Raw genomic sequence first — 18867 nt, 5'->3', positions numbered from 1 at the left:
CTCAGGGCATCACACATGACAGGCATGTATTCTACCCCAGCCGAGCTACATCTCTAGTTTCAGGCTGGAATATTTTGTTGGAGGCTTTGGGTCATATTTTACTTCAGTTATAATTTTTTTTCTTAGTAGGAAAGTTAAAGCCTGCGGCAAATTCTCAAATAGAAGCTTAAGGAAGAGGAAAAGGCAAAGACAAGATATTCTGTCTCTACCCTCCTTCTCCCTCTTCCTCTTTTTAATAAGTGCACAATGCAAGACTGCCTTGACAAGTGGTTATGGATAATGGGTCTGCAAAAGCCACCCACCTATTCCCGCTCCATCTATGGTTTTATAGCTACAAACCAGCCAACTTGATGAGAGCTGGAAAATGGTAGGGGATGAATTCTGGCCTCTGTCTCTCTCTCCATCTCCATAATGACCATGCCTGGGGCACTGGAGAGACAGATTGGAGCCATTCTTGCAGGAGAGGACACTCTGATCATTCCAAAGTTGTTATGCTTCCTGACAGTGGTGGGCGGAGAGAATGATGCAGCCAAGATGTGCTGTCCTTTCAGACTTCCTCGTTAAAGCACAGCAAGGTGCAGGCAGTGGGTGGCCCTCCAACAGCTCTTTGTGCTGGTGGAGAACTCTGAGATTGGTACTCTCCTGTTGATTCCCAATCCTCTGGCTGTGTTCACCTTCCACATTGATCAGGAAATCAAGTTGGCTGGAAGCTGCAAGCCTTTTGATAGCCCCAGAAGGACAGCAGCTATTTAGTTCAGTAGATTCAGAAACAATTGCCCCTGCGGGCAAAAAAATCAGTATCATATCTAACGCTTTTCAGAGGCTGGGATTTTCCCTGAACTGTGCTGTGTTTGATTTCTTGCTTTACTCTTGGGGCCATGCCCCTCACCCTAATGCCCATGTGCTGGGCCCCTGGTGTCATTTGAACTGTTAAAGGATAGTTTTCAACTGTTGTCTCAGGCTCACCTTGTCAAGTTGGGAAGGAAAACGCACAGCCATATGTATTAAGCTGGATGCATGTTCTACGTTGTCTTTATTTTGTTGTGATCCTGTTTCTCACGACCTAGAACAACGTCTGGGCTTCTCCCGGCGTAAACTAAGAGCTAGAGAAAGCATCCGAGAAGGAAGCCATGATCCGTTTATAATCTAACACCCAAGTACCACGTGACTCCTATTTGTGACTTGTGAGTCACTAGTTTGTCTGCCATTCCAATGGCGAGACTCTAACGAAGGCATGAAAAGCAAAAGGTGGGGACTGCCGAGGGCCAGTTGAAAAGCAACTACTTCAATCACTGTATCCCGGCAAGACACTCAAGCAGACCCTCTGCTATTTATCCATAAATGAAAAATGCAGAAGGATATTAGACTCACGGAAGTTAGGAAACTTGCCTAGACAACATAGATATACAGAAATAATAATATAATCAGCTAAAACAATTTAAGGACCATCATAATAGATAATATTATATGCGAATTTCCATAAAGAAAATTCAGGCCCCAGAGATTCTTTTTGTTGTTGTGACAGTTTTTGCAGCTTACTGTGTATTTACCATGTGACACTTGCCACAGTAGTTGTTGTAGGTCGTTTGTGTCTTAATTCATCTGTTGTAACCTAATTCTCTGTAGGGTGCTATGTTGAGGTAGGGGCTTGAGGAATGCTTAGGTCATGACAGTGGAGACTAAGTGAATTTAACTAGTGTTTTTTATAAAAGAAAGCACCAAGAACCTACTGTGTCATGTGAGGGCATGTGACAAAAACTAAATTGTGGACCAAGAACTATGCCCTTAGTAGACATCAGATATAAGTGGTGCACACCCTTCATCCCAGAAATTCATCCCAGAAATTGGGAGGGAAAGGCAGAAGGATCTCTGTGAGAATAGGGTCAACATAGTGAGGTCCAGGCCAGCCAGGGGCTACTTGGTGAGACCCTGTCTCAAAAAAAAAAAATTAAAAGGCCATTTGATGTGTATTAATTTTCCAAGAAGATCAATATATATCACTCCAAAATATGCTACTTTGATATAAGACTTATTTTTGAGCTGCAGGCAATAAAGAATCAATAAGTACAGGAAAAAATTCTCACCTATCTTTTGTCTTGGAGCAGAGCATAAATTTCCCCCTTGTAAGGGTGGGATAAGTCTCCACAATAAATGCATCACTCTCTCCTTGCAGAAAAGAGAATGATTCCTTTCTAGAGATAAAGAATCTAGTTGTTTAGATGAGAATGGTCCCTATAGGCTCCTATGTTTGAAAACTTGGGCCTAGTTGGTGGATCTGTTTGGGAAGGATTAGGAGGTGTGGCCATTGGGAGAAGGTGAGTCATTGGGAACAGGCTGCCCAAGTCGTTCTTAGTCATCCACATCATGCTTGGGAATCAAGATGTAAGTTCTTAGGTACTGCCTCAGTGCTGTGCCAGCCTGCCTACTGCCATGCTCCTATCTATGACATGGTGGTCATAGATTATAACACTGCAGCCTTTTCTCCACCCAATTCAACTCTTTCTTCTAGAAGTTGCTTCTGTCATGCCGTCTTACCACAACAATAGGAAAGAAGCTAAGATAGAGGGCCCCATTGAGGTGTGTCTGTGTAACTGGGCCTTGCTAAGGAAATCTTCATCCTTCCAGCAGAGCCTTGGGCATTCTTCATCTTAACCTCCTGGTCTCACATGCTGTGGAGGCTCCATCGTTCAACCGGCTCTTTGAGGTCCATTTCTTCTCTACAAACGTAAATATTAATGGAAACCATGCAGTCTTTCTCCCATCAGGCCTGCCTTCCATATCCACTTGTTTATCCTTTCTACATTCCCAAAGCAATCAAAGCAACAACAAAAGGAAGCTAATAAAGAGACCCAGGGCACAGGCAGACTCTCGTCGGCAGTATCTTTTGAACTCTCTGATCACAGAGGTTCCCAGAAGCTCCCATATTTTGACTGGTTTCATGGGTCTGGATATATTTTATGGATGTAAAAAAGAAAATCAGGCATGCCCCAGTTCTAGCAGCCCCAGAATGTAAGACTAGAATTTACCAGAGACCAATTAACCAGCCGGGTAGCTCTCTTGCAAGGATGGGCTCCCTTTTCTAAAGCATTAATGAGAACAGAAGGTCCTCCTGTATGTCCGTGTTTGTATGTAGCTGCCGAAGCTGAGGGATGATGGACACCTGAGGCTGAGATAGTATTAAACATCTAATTGGAGATGAAGATGCAGATTCTCTGCAATGATTGGTTGTCACCGGGCTCCCGATCTTAAGTGTGAAAATACGATTCTATTTACAGATACTGAATCAGCCTGCCTGCCTCCAACCCCCCAACCCTCTACTCCATCCTCCCGCTGCCAATTCATCTTCCTCCATCTTTCACCCTCTTCCCCTCCAGCTGAAAGCGCCTCAGTTCAGACGGGATAAGTTCCGCCAGGCCCACTTCTCACCACAGCTAATGAGCACGGAGCACCATCCTTTCTTAACTCAACTTCCACCATGCTGTCTACCAAAAGTGTGTCTGCCTTTTCTCCACTTAACACACAAACCCGTCAGCCTTCACCTTGCTCCTCTAGTCTCTGGGTTTCATGTAGAGGCACAGGGAAGTGAACTTCAACAGAAAGCCCTGGGGGTGATTGTTTTTTATGGTTGTTGTATTCAGTTTCCCTGATGAAGTGATCTGGTTTTTTGTTTTTTTGTTTTTGTTTTTTTTTTTTTTTTCTTTAAATGTACAAGTTGCTCTATTGTAGGCGAGCATCACACTCTGGATGACCCGTACTTTGTGTGTGTAAGAATATTTTATCAATTATAAAAAAACTAGATTCAGGAAACTAGAGAGGTGACTCAGTGGTTAAGAGCATGTATTGCTCTTGCAAAGGACTGGAGCTGTGTTCCCAGCATCCATCATGGGCGGCTAACAAATGCCTGTACCTCCAGCTTCAGGGCCACCTGATGTCTCTAGTGTCCGCGGACACCTACACACATAATTCAAAACGAATCTCTTTTAAAAGTAGGTTCACTTGCGAATATTTTTAAAAAATGTTTTTGGATTTATTATTGTATGTATATCAGTGTGTTGACCACCTATATGTATGTGTTCTACGTATGTATGCACATGTTCATGTCAGAAGAGAATATCAGAGCCCCCGGGACTGGAGTTACAAACAGTTTTGAGCTACCACATGGGTGCTGGAAATCTAGCCTAACTCCTCTGCAGGAGCAATTTGTACTCTTAATGGCTGAGGCAATTCTCCATCCCTATATGCAACTTTTAAAAGACCTTGCCTATTGTATTATCAATGGTTGGTATGCATGGATACTTTTGTTTTGTTTTGTTTTGTTTTTCCAGACAGGGTTTCTCTGTGTAGCCCTGGCTGTCCTGGAATTCACTCTGTAGACCAGGCTGGCCTCAAACTCAGATATCCACCTGCCTCTGCCTCCCAAGTGCTGGGATTAAAGGCATGCGCCACCACCGCCCGGCGGAATGCATGGATACTTAACTCACATAAAGAGATGCAAAAGACAAGGAAAGGAATGCAACGGTGATGAAAATCGGCGCTCAGTACCTGCTCAGAGTCGTGGGTTTGCGGAGGCTCTCCTGTGTGCCTGTGCTTGCCAGTGTTCCCTGGCATCAGCGTCAGATAAAACAGCCCTTCTGCAGCCCTGCATTAATGCAGCTTGTCTCTGTGAGACTTCACTTCCAACCGCGGTGGGTGAGTTCGATGTCTATCATGCTGGTTACTTAAACGTGGATGCCTGCTCTAACCTGATGACTCTTGGTTTCAAGCCTTAGGTCTTGAGGGACATCAACATCACCTTCCTTGTCATCACACTAGAGATGGGAGAGTTTAAGTTTCTCTCCCTCCATAGGGTGACTCGAGGATCCTTATCGCTAGTGGGAAGCTTTGCTGCCCGTTTGGTTCTTACTGAGAATGATTGATTTTTTTTTCCAACTCGGTCTTCTATAATCCCTGCTGCTCCCCACTCACCCCCTTTCTAGGTTAGATCTTTAATCCCACAAGCTCAGTATTAAACCTAATATCCTGAGAGCAGCAGGTCAGGGTTTTAGTTGCTTTAAATGGACTTCCATGGCACAGTCTCCTAAGCAAGCACAGTCTCCTAAGCACAGGCAAACTCGGAATGATACATAGTAACGTAAGTACTAAATGGATATAATGCTCCTCACTAGGAGAGGGGAGACCAGACCAGTGTGGGGCAATGCCAGCAATGCAGGGAAAAACTCCAAAAGGAGAGGATTCGGTTGTCTATCAAAAGGGAACACCAGCAAAAGTCTTCAAGGACATATGCATCGTGGCACCATCTGTAACGCTAAAGATGGACGAACACATGTCAATTGTGTCTGTTGACTAATCTGCGGTTGATCTATAGAAGTGAATATCAAGTAACTTAAAAAGGATGAAAATTATACCCTTGACTTTGGAATCACTGCCAAGTGAAAATTGTACTTGAAAACATCAAGTTCCACATGAATGTGTATCATGGGCGAAGGAGATGAGGGAAATATCTGCATATCTGTATGCCATTACTCACTATGTTTAAAGACAGTGTCTCCTGTAGCCCAGGCTGACCTTACAGTCTATGTAGTCGAGAATTGGCATTGAACTCCCGATTCTCCTGTTTTCACCCCCCAAGTGCTAGGATTTAAAGACACCAACAACCACAGTTGGTTTACCTGGTGCTGGAGGTTGAACCCAGGGCTTTGTGTATTTGAGGCAAGAACTCCACCAGCTGTGTGCTGCATTGCCTGCCTATTTGTTTATGGTTAAAATGTAAAAGTAGGGAGAGGAAAACCTAACAAAGAAACTGGGTAACTTTAGGAGGCTGGATGAGAGAGGCCAGAATGGAAGCTGACCTCCTTTCCCCAATGTGGGTCTATTAGTTATCTGTGGCCACTTAACAAGTTTCTCCAGGAGGAGAAGGAGAGGAGGAGCTAGGAGATGAGAGAGAGAGAGACAGAGAGAGAGAGAGAGAGAGAGAGAGAGAGAGAGAGAGAGAGAGAGAGAGAGAGAGAGAGAGAGAGAAAGAAACATGGAGGCAGATGTTCGCATGTCTCCACCAGTCAAAGGTAGTTGGTATATCTAGGTTGAGTATTGGGTTACACTTCTGATTGTATGGGCATTTTGTTATTGAGAATTACCAAAATTATAAAGCCCTTGATTAACATTAAAAAAATTGTATAAAAGCAAAAAGGAGGAGGGGGATGGGATAGGGGTTTTCTAGGGAGGGGAAATGAGAAAAGGGGATGGCATCTGAAATGTAAATAAAATATTCAATAAAAAATTCAAAATTAAAAACAAAACAAAAAAAAACCAAGTTTCTCCAGAAGCATAGCGGCCTAGAATGATAACCCTACGATTTAGAAGTTCTGAAGGCCAGAAGTTAGGAGCAGCTCAGCTGGGTAGCTCTAACTTAGGGTCTCTTTATGAGATTGTGAACAAGTTATTGGCTAGAATTCTATTCATATAGAGATTCCACCGGGGGCTGGAAAATCCACCTCACTTACATGTTCTTATATGTTCTTTCGCTACATAGTATGACTTCAACGTCATCATTGTCCAGCAGCTGTCTTTTTCTAGAGCAAGCAGCTAAAGGGTGGAGAGAGTGACAGGGCCTGCCAGGATTCCTCTCAGAAGGCTTCCCTTGTTGCTGCATCATAACTGCTTTAGAAGCAAGACGCTGAGCCTCACCCTGCCTACAGTGAGGCAGTTGCCTCCACTTTTTTAAAGGATATCAAAGAATCCGTGAATACGTTTTAAAGCTCTGTAAAACCCAGTTTCATAGATTTGCATCTGAAACCATAGTGCTGTTTAATGTAGTTAGAAAATAAATAGAAATAAAAAGAAAATTGAGCTCTTAAAGATCAAAAGCCAAATCAATTAATCTTTTATTTTTTAGGTTTTTTTTAATTATTTAATTTTAATCGTGTGTGTATGGGACAGGAGAGCACAAGGCACGTGAGTGCAGGTCCCTGTGCAGGCTTTAGTTATTGGATTCCCAAGGGGTTGACCTCACAGGTAGTTGTGAGCTACTTGATGTGCGTGCTGGGAACCAAACACAAGACCTCTGTGCAAGCACTATGTTCTCTGTGCTCTTAACCTCCGAGCCATCCCTTTAAGTCCAGAATAAACTAAAGTAAACACACATCCAGTTGATGGTTTAAACATGTGGGATCTGTTTCCCCTGACTTTTATTGTAGTAAGAACAGTTGACGTGGGATTTATATTCTCCATATATTTTTCATGCACACTCATGAGTGTTGATCGCAGGTGCGGTGCTGTTCTGGAGATCCCCTAAGTTTATTCATCTTAGTGGACTTTCCTGCCAAGTTCATTCACCAACACCTCTGTATTCTTTCTCCCTCAGCCCCAGGAAACTGCCATTCTCTGCTTTAATTGTGTGAACTTGATTATTTTAGGTACTTTGTGTAAGTGCAACTGTAGAGTATTTATTGTTATTATTATTATTATTATTATTATTATTATTATTATTATTATTATTCTACAACTATTATTATTGTGATTGGCTTACCTTACTTGGTGCATTGTTCTCAAGGCTAATTGCATTGTTACATACAGTAGGATTGCCTTCTTCATTAAGGCTGACTGGTATTCCATGTGTGTGTGTGTGTTTGTGTGTATTTATATGTATGTGTTTAGGCATGTGTGTGTGTTTGTGTTGTGTGTACATGTGTGTGTATAGACGTGTGTGTGTGTACAGTGTCTTCTTTGTTCACTTAACTCTTGATGGGCCCTGAGTTGGGTTTTTTTTAATATCTTGATTATTATAAATTGCTCTGTGGTCTAACATAAGAGTGCTGATGTCTCTTCACAATTCTGAGTTTGAGTTTTTCTGGATGAATACCTCAAAGTGGGATTGCTGGGTCAAAGGCCAGTTATAGTTTTATTCTTCAAAACCATCTCAGCTTTGTTCCTGACTGGCAGAATTATGTATATTCTTACCAGCATTTGCAAGGCTCTCCTCTCACCAATATTTGTCTTTTTTTTTTCTGTAGTGGCCATCCTGACAGGTCAATTACTTTAAAATGGGGTAAGTTGGTCAGACAATGTAGAGATGTCTATCCAGAGGATAAAAATAGTTGTAAAGGCATTTTCATTCTTTGTCAGTAATTAGAATATTAGATTTACTATCCTGAAACTAGCAAACAAAAATATTTCTTTATGTAGTAAGTCCTATATACCTACTATGCTGGTTAGTTTTATATCAGATTGATGCAAGCTAGAGTCATTGGAGAGGGGAGAGTCTCAATTGAGAAAAAGCCTCTATCATGTTGTAGCTGGGGGATGGTTGTGCATGCTTTTAATCCCAGCACTTGGGAGGCAGAGGCAGGAGGATATCTGTGACTTCAAGGCCAGCCTGGTCTATGAGAATAAGTTCTTGGACAGCCAAGGCGGTTACACAGAGAAACCCTGTCTAGAAAACCAAACCAAACCAAAAGATCTCATTGTAGGCAAACCTGTAGGACATTAAAAAAAAATTAGTGATTGATGCAAGAGGCCCCAGTCCATTGTGGGTGGAGCCATCCCTGGGCTGATGGTCCTGGGATAAGAAAGCAGGCTAAGCAAGCCGTGAGGAGCAAGCCAGTAAGCAGCACTCCTCCATGGCCTCAGCATCAGCTCCTGCCTCCAGGTTCCTGTCCTGCTTGAGTTCCTGCCCTCACTGTTTTTGATGATGAAGTGCTATATGGAATTGTGAGTGAAATTAACCCTTTCCTCTACGAGTTGCTTTTGTTCATGGTGTTTTATCACGGCAGCAGTAAGTAATTCTAACTGAAATGCTTACACTTAATTAATACCATAACATATTATTAGGTACACATGTAAGTTTTATTTTGAAACTAATTATATATGTGCATACATATATCTCAAATAAATATTTTAGTTACTATATTAAGAACTTGAATCTTTGAGCCGAAGAGGAGAGCTAAAAATGTAAATTGAATGAGTCAAGTAGAACATTCTATAATCTTAAATCTGATATGGAAAATTAATACAAACGAATAACATGTTTTCTTTTTAATTAGACATGCTGTTTGAGTGTGGTGGTGTGCAGCTGTAATAATCCCGGCACTCAGGAGGCTGAGGCAGGAGGATTGCAAGTTTGAGGACAGCCTAGGGGTAGAGTGTCCTTACCACAAGGGGGAAAAAAATTAGCTAAGGGTTGCGGGGAGAGTAGTCAAACTACTGGCCCTGCAAGCTTGAGGACCTGTGTTTGGTCCCCAGAATCCAGGTACACAGGGATGGTGGTGTACATGTTTGTAATCCCAGTGGTATTTTTTTTAGTACAACAGATGAGGTACTGGGGGACACCTCTGGCCAGCTGGCTTAGCCTAATTGACAACTTGAGGTCAAAGAAGAGACCTTATCAAGGTGGGTGTTACCTGAATACAACACTCAGGTTGACCTTAGGCCTCCATTGGTACTTTCATGCATGTTCACACACACACACACACACACACACACACACACACACACACACACACACACACTGTTGTATTAGGGTTTCATTGTTATAAAGAGACACCATGACCAAGGCAACTCTTATAAAGGCCAACATTTCATTGGGGCTGGTTTACAGGTGCAGAGGTTCAGTCCAGTATCATCATGACAGGAAGCATGGCAGCAGGCAGACAAACATACATTCATACACATATGCACTCACACACATATATGTACATGCACATGTACACACATATGCACACACATGTACACACACACAGACAGGCAGACAGGCAAACAGACAGACAGACACACATACACATACATATACACACACATACATACACATATAGACAGATTCATACACATATACACACATACATACACACTACTCATACACACTACTCATACACACACACATACATACCCATACAGACACACACACACACACACACACACACACACACACACACACCATTCATTATCATGAGACCTGATATTCATCTGCTCTTTGTCCTTTGGATTGTATCTTCTTGATGTTGCAGTGACTTCGTAACAGCTGCTTAAGGAACGGAAGCCGGAAGTTCCCAGGGTGAATAGTAAAAAGGGAGATGGATGTAACTGGGAAAGGGCAAGGACAAATAGGAATCCCTGAAGTATGGCCAACCACACAAAACCTTGCACTTCCATGACAGCACTTATAAGTTTGCCCTCCTGGTGGTTGTTGGGAAGCTCAGACATGGAGCTGCAGATGAGGAAAGCGATGTCAGAGACATGGAATGGTTTGTCACAGCCACTATGTGGCTGAACTGGCATTGGAATCCGCATGTGACTTCAGGAGTCCACAGAGGGCCTAACTGATTTTTCTGGCCAGAGGCCAGTATCTATGAAAGGAGACAATGTTAGGAAGAGGTTTGAATATCAAAAACAAGTTTAAATTAGTGTCAAGAGTTAAGTCAGCTTTCTAGCTATACAGTTATGTCTTCTTTACACAACCATGGAAAATAGCATGTTTTTCTTTTAGCCAATTTAAAATGCTCAATTTCTCTGCTTTTAAAAATAAAAATATAAAAAAATGAAGCTGGGTGGTAATGGTACATGCCTTTGATCCCGGCACTTGGGAGGCAAAGACAGACAGATCTCTGTGAGTTCGAGGCTAGCCTGGTCTACATAGTAAGTTCCAGGACAGCCAGGGCTACATAGTGATAACTCTGTCTTAAAAAAACCAAAACTAACTAACTAATTAATTAACTAAGTAACTAACTAATGAGATTAGCAAATTATAGCTAAAAAATTGCATCAATATGGAGTTGGACAGACGACTCATCTGTCAAGGGCACTGGTTAGTCTTCTAGAAGGCCCAGATTCAATTCCCAGCACTCACATGGCAGCTTACAACCATTTGTAACTCAAGTCCCCAGGTATCAAAGCCTCTGTGGGCACCAGATGTGAATGTGATGCACAGGCACAGAGGCAGGCGAAGAAAACATGCACATTAAATAAAAATGAATTAACGTTTCTTAAAAATCATCAACACAAAGTGCCATTTCAATGATGTGTTTTAGCCAAGGAAGACATAGGCGTGGGGAGTGGGATCTGGATGAACAGGATTGGAGAAATGAAGACAGGGAGAAAGGCATAAAGGAGAATATTAGGAGAGGCATAAAAACAGACTCCGAGAAGAAGATTAGTGATTATACACTGTCCTCTTTTCCTTATTGCTATTCATGTGTGCCCCAGGCTTCCAAATGAATTTTTGCCTATTATTTCTGTCCTTTGAAAAATCTGCACCACTGATTGTGCTGTTCTTCACAGGAGTCAGCTACCCAGGGTGAAGGAAGAAAGCATGCAGGAGGGCCTGCCAAATGGTAGAGGGTAGGCAGAGCTTTAAATGAGAGCACAGGCAGGCTAAGGCCATCTTCTGCTTGATATGCTGCTAGCCTGGGGCTAATCTCCATTGGAGCCCGTTGGCCCAGGGGGCAGCTTATCCACTGGGGAAAAGCACAGAGGCCATGATTCTCAGACCTCTGAGCTGGTGGCCTGGCCCCAAGAGCTCTCACTTGGGTTCAGCAGAGAATCTTAGGCTTCTGAATGCCAGGGGGATGGTTCAGAAGGAAAATGACCATTCCGTTTCCTCACTCATTTTCAGTCTTGATTTCTGTATTTCAAAATGTCTGCACTTTATGAAAGATTACTTGAGCACACACATATGATAGCACCACCCATACTTTAAATGGTGGAAAAACAAGTCCCCAAACTGGGATCCTCTGCTTTAAAATATGTGTAATCTAGGGGCTGGAGAGACATCTCAGTGGTTAAGAGCACTTCTGCTCTGGCAGAGGACCAGAGTTTGGTCCCCAATACCTACATGGTGGATCACAGCCATTTGTAACTCTCGTTTCAGGGGATCTGACACCCTCTTCTGACTTCCTTGGGCACCTGGCGTGTAAGTGATACATTGATATACATGCAGGCAAACACCTACAGAGGTCAAATAGAATAATAAATGTGAAAAATATTGTAATTAATGATACTTTTTTATGAATTCATATATTAGAGATAGCAATAAATCTAGGTAATTGTGACCCTAAAGCAATAATTATTGTTTATAATCTAGTTATCAACTTAGCAAAGATCTATTTGATGCTTTATTCTGTCTTTTGAATATAATTTTTAAGTTAAAAAATGGGGGGCAGAGAGATAGCTCAGTGGGTAAGGACACTTGCTGCCAAGCTTAACGACCTGAGTTCAATTCCTGGAACCCATATGGTGGAAGAAAACAGATTCCTGAAACCTGTCCTCTGACCTCCACATGTATGCCCTGGCATATTCCTCTTCCTCTCCCGTACAATAAATGAACGTAAAGTTAAAACATCTCCTCTGTAATAGCATCAGGCACAGACAATAAATGGCTAACCAAAACACCAAAGTGAATCAGCCACCAGACATTCTGGAAGTTATTCCCAGGCAAGACGCTTCTTCCTTCCTCTGTTTTGAATCACAAAAACTTTGACAGGATGAAACCAGAAAAACATTTAAAAAAAATACCTTGATGCTTTAATGTCTTATTACCTTGCTTAGGGCAGAGAAAAGATGAGGCATAATTCCATACAAACTGTAAGCTGGACAGACTGGCTGACAGATGGATGGATGGACACTAATTTGTAGCAGTGATCAAATACTTCATGAGGTCCTCTTGGATCAAGAATAGAGAAAGGAAGGACTCTCTTAATGTCTGGTGAACTTAATGCCCAGAGAGACGGAAAGCGAAGCAATCATGTGGTTAGTCAAGGGTCTCGAAATTAGAAAGTGATGACGTTGAACCTTTTTAATACTGCAAATGTATTGACCCGAAAAGACCAGAACTCTCCATGCATCTAACAGGCATTGACTTAATTTGTAATGATTCCTAGGAAGGATGCTAGCCTCTGGGGCAAAGATGAACGAGAACGTCATGTCTCATGGGAGAGGCGAAGACGTGAACGGGTTGGAAGGCTCCCTCTCAGTGTCAGGCAAAGGTCAGGAAAGGACGGAAGGAATTACAGAAAGCTGACAGAGTTGAAAGTAGACTCTCAGAGGAGCACGTAGGACACCTTTGGCATTGGGCAGTGGTTGGGAAAAGGCCCTTGTTCTAGTTTATCAACTTAAGAATCCACAGAGAGCATATGAGATGGACTTATGAAGCTGCCTAGAGAGACCTGTGAATGCAACCCCGGGAGTGGACAACTCTAATAAAGGAGGCCAGAAGACATTGGGATTTAAGTTGAAGTCTGGCTACCTCGATGCAGGGACCCACGGAATGAAAAGGCACGCAAACCTACGCCCCACCCCTGACCCAGGTAGAGGAAGCCACAAACTCTTCATCTGAGTTGTCTTTGCACGTGATCGGATCCATCACTGATGTGTTTCCTGTCCTAAGAATGAGAACATCTGGCTCAAACACCTTAACATGCTCCAATCCCATCATGCACTGCACTTGCTCGGATTTTACCTTACCAAGTGGTCCAACGTTCTTCTTCCTCTGGCTTTTCATAAGGAAAGAGACGGTGCTGATTCACAAATAGAAGATTGACAAGCATTTAGGATTAGTGTTTTTGGCTATAAAATTACAAATCATATTCTACATTATCATGATTATTTTAAAGATCCTGATGAACACGAATCAGATAAGCAGAGAGGGACCCGATCAACTCCAGTTCCTGGAACTACAAGGCTCAAGACAAGACATGGAATTTTCCAATTAGTCTGGAGCCTGCTCATGGGCTGTGGGGTCAGGGGTGGTGGGCCACACAGCTTCTGCTGTCGCTGCTCAGCAGGACAGACAGACTCTGGACTTCTTGGCTTCTTTTAGCAGCATGCCAAAGGCTCCAGATGTCTATGGTGGCTTCCCATGGAGGAGGCCTGTCTGGTGGGTGTGCAGAGAGAACTCTAATTCCAGAAATGGCAGGCCTTGCTGAAGGCAGGCACAGAGGATTCTGGGATAGCCAAGGTCACCATCTTTGGATGACACCGTGTACTTGAGCCTGACCCCATGGCACAAAGAACACTGTGCCCAATGAACACCTGGTAGTTCTTGAGCAAACTCGAAGATTCATGAGTGGGAGCAAGAATCACCGAGACACTGCAGACCCTGGGACTGAGGGTGGAAGCCAATTGACACTGAGGTGCCCGAGTCTCATGCTCTTCCACAGACACTCACAGGATACAGAGACTCAGTTACAGCCGTCTCACAGTTCACAGAAGCTCCTGTGACTGGGGCAAGACTTGATGTTGACTGCAATGCAGCCTTACCTCCTCACAACTTCCCACTCTCCACAGGCACTCGCCCCAGCTTAGAAGTGACTGGACACTACAACCAAGCAGACCTTTCAGATCCATTTGTGCCTCTCTGGCTGGAATGGTTGCAACCAGGTTTCGAACCTCAGTCCCGCTCGAGGCACGCTGAATAGAGTAGCAATGGCCAGCGAAGTCCTTCTGAGGAGTGACTGGGCAGCCAGATGCACTTGGATAAGGAAAATAAGGGATGTGTTGATCCAGAAGGGGAAGTGGGTAAAAGTTGGGAATTGGGTTAGCAATCCACAAGATACCACCCGCATCAGAGAAGATGACAACAGTAAGCCATTGCACTGGCTGCTGGGAGGGGAAGGTGGAGGAGGTGCTGGGAGGAGGTGCTGTTCTCTCTCTATCTACCTTCCAATTACCAGGCTTTGGAGAAATGTAAAATTTTTTATTAGAGCATTCAGTTAATGTCTGCAAACATTGAACTCAAGACACATGCTGGTTAGCGTATTTTTGTTTGTTTGTTTGTTTTTGTTTGTTTGTTTTCACCTTGGCCCCAAGTTAGGGCCATCGAGGAAAAGGAAATGCTGATTTAGAAATGGCTTCTGGCCGGGCGGTGGTGGCGCACCCCTTTAATCCCAGTGCTTGGGAGGCAGAGGCAGGGAGATTTCTGAGTTTGAGGCTAGCCTGGTCTACAGAGTGAGTTCCAGGACAGTCAGGACTACACAGGAAAACCCTGTCTCGAAAAACAAACAAACAACAACAACAACAACAAAAAAAAAAAAAAAAAAAAAAAAAAAGAAAGAAAAGAAAGAAAGAAAAAAAATAGCTTCTGTTAGATTGCTTATAGACATCTGTGGGGGCGTTTTCTTGATTAATGATCTACATGGAAAAGCCCAGCCTGCCATGACTAGTGCTGGTCCTGAGGTACTTAAGAAAGCAAGTTTATGGAGCCAATAATCAATATTCCTCCTCTAACCCCATGGATGGATTATCCCATGGTGGGGTCATAATTTGATGGCATTGTTGAGAGGTGGTGGAAACTTTAGTGGGGAGGGCTCCTTGGAGGAAATAGGTTTCTGGACCCTTCTTCTCCTCCTCTTTGCCTCCTTCCTGTCCACTGTGGAATGAGCCATTTTGCTTTACCACACATTTCCTTCTAGTTTGTTCTGCTACAACCCCAGGGCCCAAAGCAAAGGAGTCAAGAGACCCTGGACGGAGACCTCTGAAAACAGGAGTCGAAAATAAACCTTTTTCTCCTTGAAGTCGATTCAACCAAGTGCTTTGTCACACTCACAGAAAACAGACTAATGTTAATACAGTTGTTTTCAAGAAGTTGCTGGCAGTCTTGCGTCGTCTGGCCTTTGATCTGGGGAGGGTTTCTTGTCTGTTAATTTGCCCATCTCAAGGACAACCTAGCCTAGAGAAGTAAAAGAAGTGGGAAGGGGAAGATGCCCAGGCCTTTGTCATGCAAAGATTTGATGTAGTTGTTTCCCAGGTGTGTGGTCCTGGGCCCGCTTCCAGTCTAAAATAAGAAAGGTCCTGTTCTTATTTCTCAGACATGTGTGAAGCAAGCCATTGTATATTCCACGTACACTCGTGTGGACTCATGTGTGTGCACCTATGTGCCTGTGGGGTTGTGTCTATTCTAATCTCTTTTGTATCATTATGTAAATGTTTATTATTAATTCTTGACTCGAATGGATCCATGGTGGAATTGTATCCACTAGGTCTGTGATTCCCAAGCTTTAGTGAACATCAGGATCATCTGAATTGCTAGTGGAGACGCAGCAGCCAGGCCAGCAGATGGCGCCATCACTGAGCCCAGGCCTCCCCTGGGAGCCTAGGAAAAATGGGTCAGCTTGGGGTTCTGCCAACAGAAACATTGATTTTCCCAAGCAGAACCTGATCTGAGCATCCGAGGAAAAGAGCGGAGCGAAGTGGCAGCTGGTACTGGGCAGCAATCAGAGCTCTTCACCACGCGCTCGTGTCTTTGCACCGCGGGAGTCCTCCGAGGAGATCGTGTCCCCCGCTTTCCGGAAGGGAGCGCTGTACCCTCCTAGCAGAAGCAAAAAAATACATTGGTCACAGCAGAGTATCAGTCTTACCCTTTGGAAAACTTTCCCGAAGGTTCCTTTTCAGTGATTCCATTTGAGGACTGAGCCCAAGTAAAAGAATCGTTCTTAAAGTTTAATAAAAACGTGACAGGTGGCGACAAAGCCACCTTCTACAGTCTACAGTCTTTGCGTGCTGCCTCTACATACCTTCTCTGGGTCCCCCCCCCCCCACCACCACCACCACCATCACTAATCAGTAAGCATTTTCCTGAGTGAAAAGGACCGAAACACCTGCCCTGAGATCTGAACTTGGGGCTCCCCAAAGATCCTGCCCGCTGGAAAGAGCTGCCAGATTTAAGTATAAAAGCTCTGGTGGGAAGAGCCTTTCACAGCAGCAGCGGGAGTCAGGAGATGCTAAGAAAGACGAAGGGGAAGTGCTACTTAGGTTTTGCAGAACCTTCTGCTGTCTACACTGTCCTGGACACTGGTCAGCAGCCGCAGGCGGCTGCTGAGAACTAAAATGAGATAAGAATTTTTTTTTAAAGGAGTGAACTTTAAACTTTAGTTTTGAGTGCCGCTGGCACATGTGCGTGTGTGCATCTGTGTGTGCCTGAGTGTGTGTGTGTGTGTGTGTGCACACGCGCGTGCACGTGTGTTCAGGTGTAGGTGTGTGAGCAGGTGTAGATGTAGACCAGAAGTCAACCTTGGGTGTTATTCTTGGCTGTCCTGTTCTCCTCCTCATCCCCCTCACCCACCTTTTTTTCTTTGAAACAGAATTCCTTTACAATCCTGGAGTTCACTGAATATATTAGGCTGGTTAGGTGGCCAGTGAACTTCAGGGATCTTCCTGTCTCTGCCTCCCCAGTCATGGGATTTTTAAGCCACACCCAGCTTTTTAAAAATCTGGGTTCTGGGCTCAGGTCTTTATGCTCATAATAGAACCCTTTTCCTAAAGCGCTGTCTCCCCAGCCTGGCCCTCTTTCGAAGGCATATTAGAGAATTTGTGAATACATTCGAAAGCTCCACAGAATCCACTTTTCATTTATTGAGTTTGGAACCATAATGTAATTATAAAAATAAATTAAAATTAAAACGAAAACGCCATCCTTAAACACTTTACCTACCAAACTATCTCCCCAGATCTCTAAAACTTTGATTTTAATTAGTTCATTGAGGTATTCTCTAGCACAGTGTGTCTGTCGGCAGAGTACTCTGGTGGCTGTTTAGGCCTGTGAAGGGCCTGGGTTCTTTGGGTGTATCAGGGAGGGAGCACAGAGCACTTAGGTTGTTCTACATAATAGTGTCTGGGAGCTTTAGGGGATGGAGATTCTAATTAGGAAAGAGAAGGAGAGGCTGAGAAAGAGAGAGTCTAGAGAAACTGCAAAGGGAAAATGTCTTAGGGTTTTATTGATATAAAGAGGCACGACTCCACAGCAACTGTTATAAAAGTTAACTGGGGATGGCTTACAGTTCAGAGATTAGTCCATTATTGTCATGGTGGGAAACATGGCAGCCGGCAGGCAGACATGGTTCCGGGAGACATATCTGAGAGTTCTACGTCTGGATCAGTAGGCGGTAGGAAGAGAGAGTGAGCTACTGGGCCTGGCTACCTCTGAAACCTCCAAGCCCACCCCTCCCCCCCCATGACACACTTCCTCTAACAAGGCCACACCTCCTCTAACAAGGCCACACCCCCTCTAACAAGGCCACACCCCTCTAACAAGGCCACACCCCCACACACTAGTGCTACTTCCTGTGAGTCCTTGGGGAGCCATTTTCATTCAAACCATCACAGGAGGTGACTAAGAAAGGCGGGAGACCACTCAGTGAAACCCTTTTGGTGGCAGAAAAGGCTCGAAGGGGTTTATAGAGGGCACTAGAAGGGTACAAGTGATCTGATCAAGGAAGTGAGAAAAGGGGCGGGATCAAATTAGGAAGGAGAGGGAGATAAATGCGGAAGAGGGTAATTAAGAGTAAGGATGTCTAAGAAAATCATAAGGAGTCATAATATTGACTGTTTACCTAAAACCCCACCTAACAACACACACAAGCCTGTGTATAAATATACATAGGTGATTTAAAGGAAATGTTCTCCTTTGGGCCGACAATGAAGCCCTGAGAACCAAAGACTCCAGCACTAGGAGTGGGAAGCTCTCTCCTGAGCTGTTGGATGGGGTTGTCCAGGAGACTCAAAACATACAGACTATTGTCATCGCCTTTGGTTGTGCCCCAAGAGGGGAAAGGTAAATCTCTATTTCTGAAGACACCATGCAGACGTCAGACGGGGGCCCAAGGAGAGAGTTGGCTGTGAGGCTGTCTGAAGCAACTGTTGGAAGCTCCATCTGTAAAGTTTCACCAACGCGACTGCCCAAATGTGAGCTGAACCAGGACACCAATAACAGACAGGCCAAGTAGACAGAGAAAAGCCCATGAGGCCTCAGCCTACACAAAGATCTACAGGTAACTGATGAAAGCTGAGAGCAGGAGAAACGGTCTTCCCCAGGGAGGAACACATCAACTGGTTATCCAATGGCATCAGATGGTCAACCCTGAAAACATACATAAAATAACATTACAC

At 43.9% G+C, this 18867-nt stretch overlaps 2 long non-coding RNA genes across 2 annotated transcripts; one reads left to right on the top strand and one right to left on the bottom strand.

The window, feature by feature from the left end:
• Positions 1-1016: 1016 nt before the first annotated feature.
• Positions 1017-4906, bottom strand: LOC143439040 (uncharacterized). Its single transcript, XR_013107494.1, has 2 exons — positions 4543-4906; positions 1017-2717 (listed from the first exon to the last, which is right to left on the bottom strand). It is a non-coding gene; the product is annotated as an uncharacterized LOC143439040 (long non-coding RNA).
• A 25-nt stretch (positions 4907-4931) lies between these two features.
• LOC143439041 (uncharacterized) lies at positions 4932-16461 on the top strand. Its single transcript, XR_013107495.1, has 3 exons — positions 4932-5131; positions 8010-8044; positions 9298-16461. It is a non-coding gene; the product is annotated as an uncharacterized LOC143439041 (long non-coding RNA).
• The last annotated feature ends 2406 nt before the right edge of the window (positions 16462-18867 follow it).

Source organism: Arvicanthis niloticus, chromosome 26 (assembly GCF_011762505.2).
Source record: "Arvicanthis niloticus isolate mArvNil1 chromosome 26, mArvNil1.pat.X, whole genome shotgun sequence".
NCBI classification, from domain to species: domain Eukaryota; kingdom Metazoa; phylum Chordata; class Mammalia; order Rodentia; family Muridae; genus Arvicanthis; species Arvicanthis niloticus.
The sequence above is the reverse complement of the archived record's forward strand: the minus strand, read 5'-3'. Positions and strand labels throughout refer to the sequence as shown.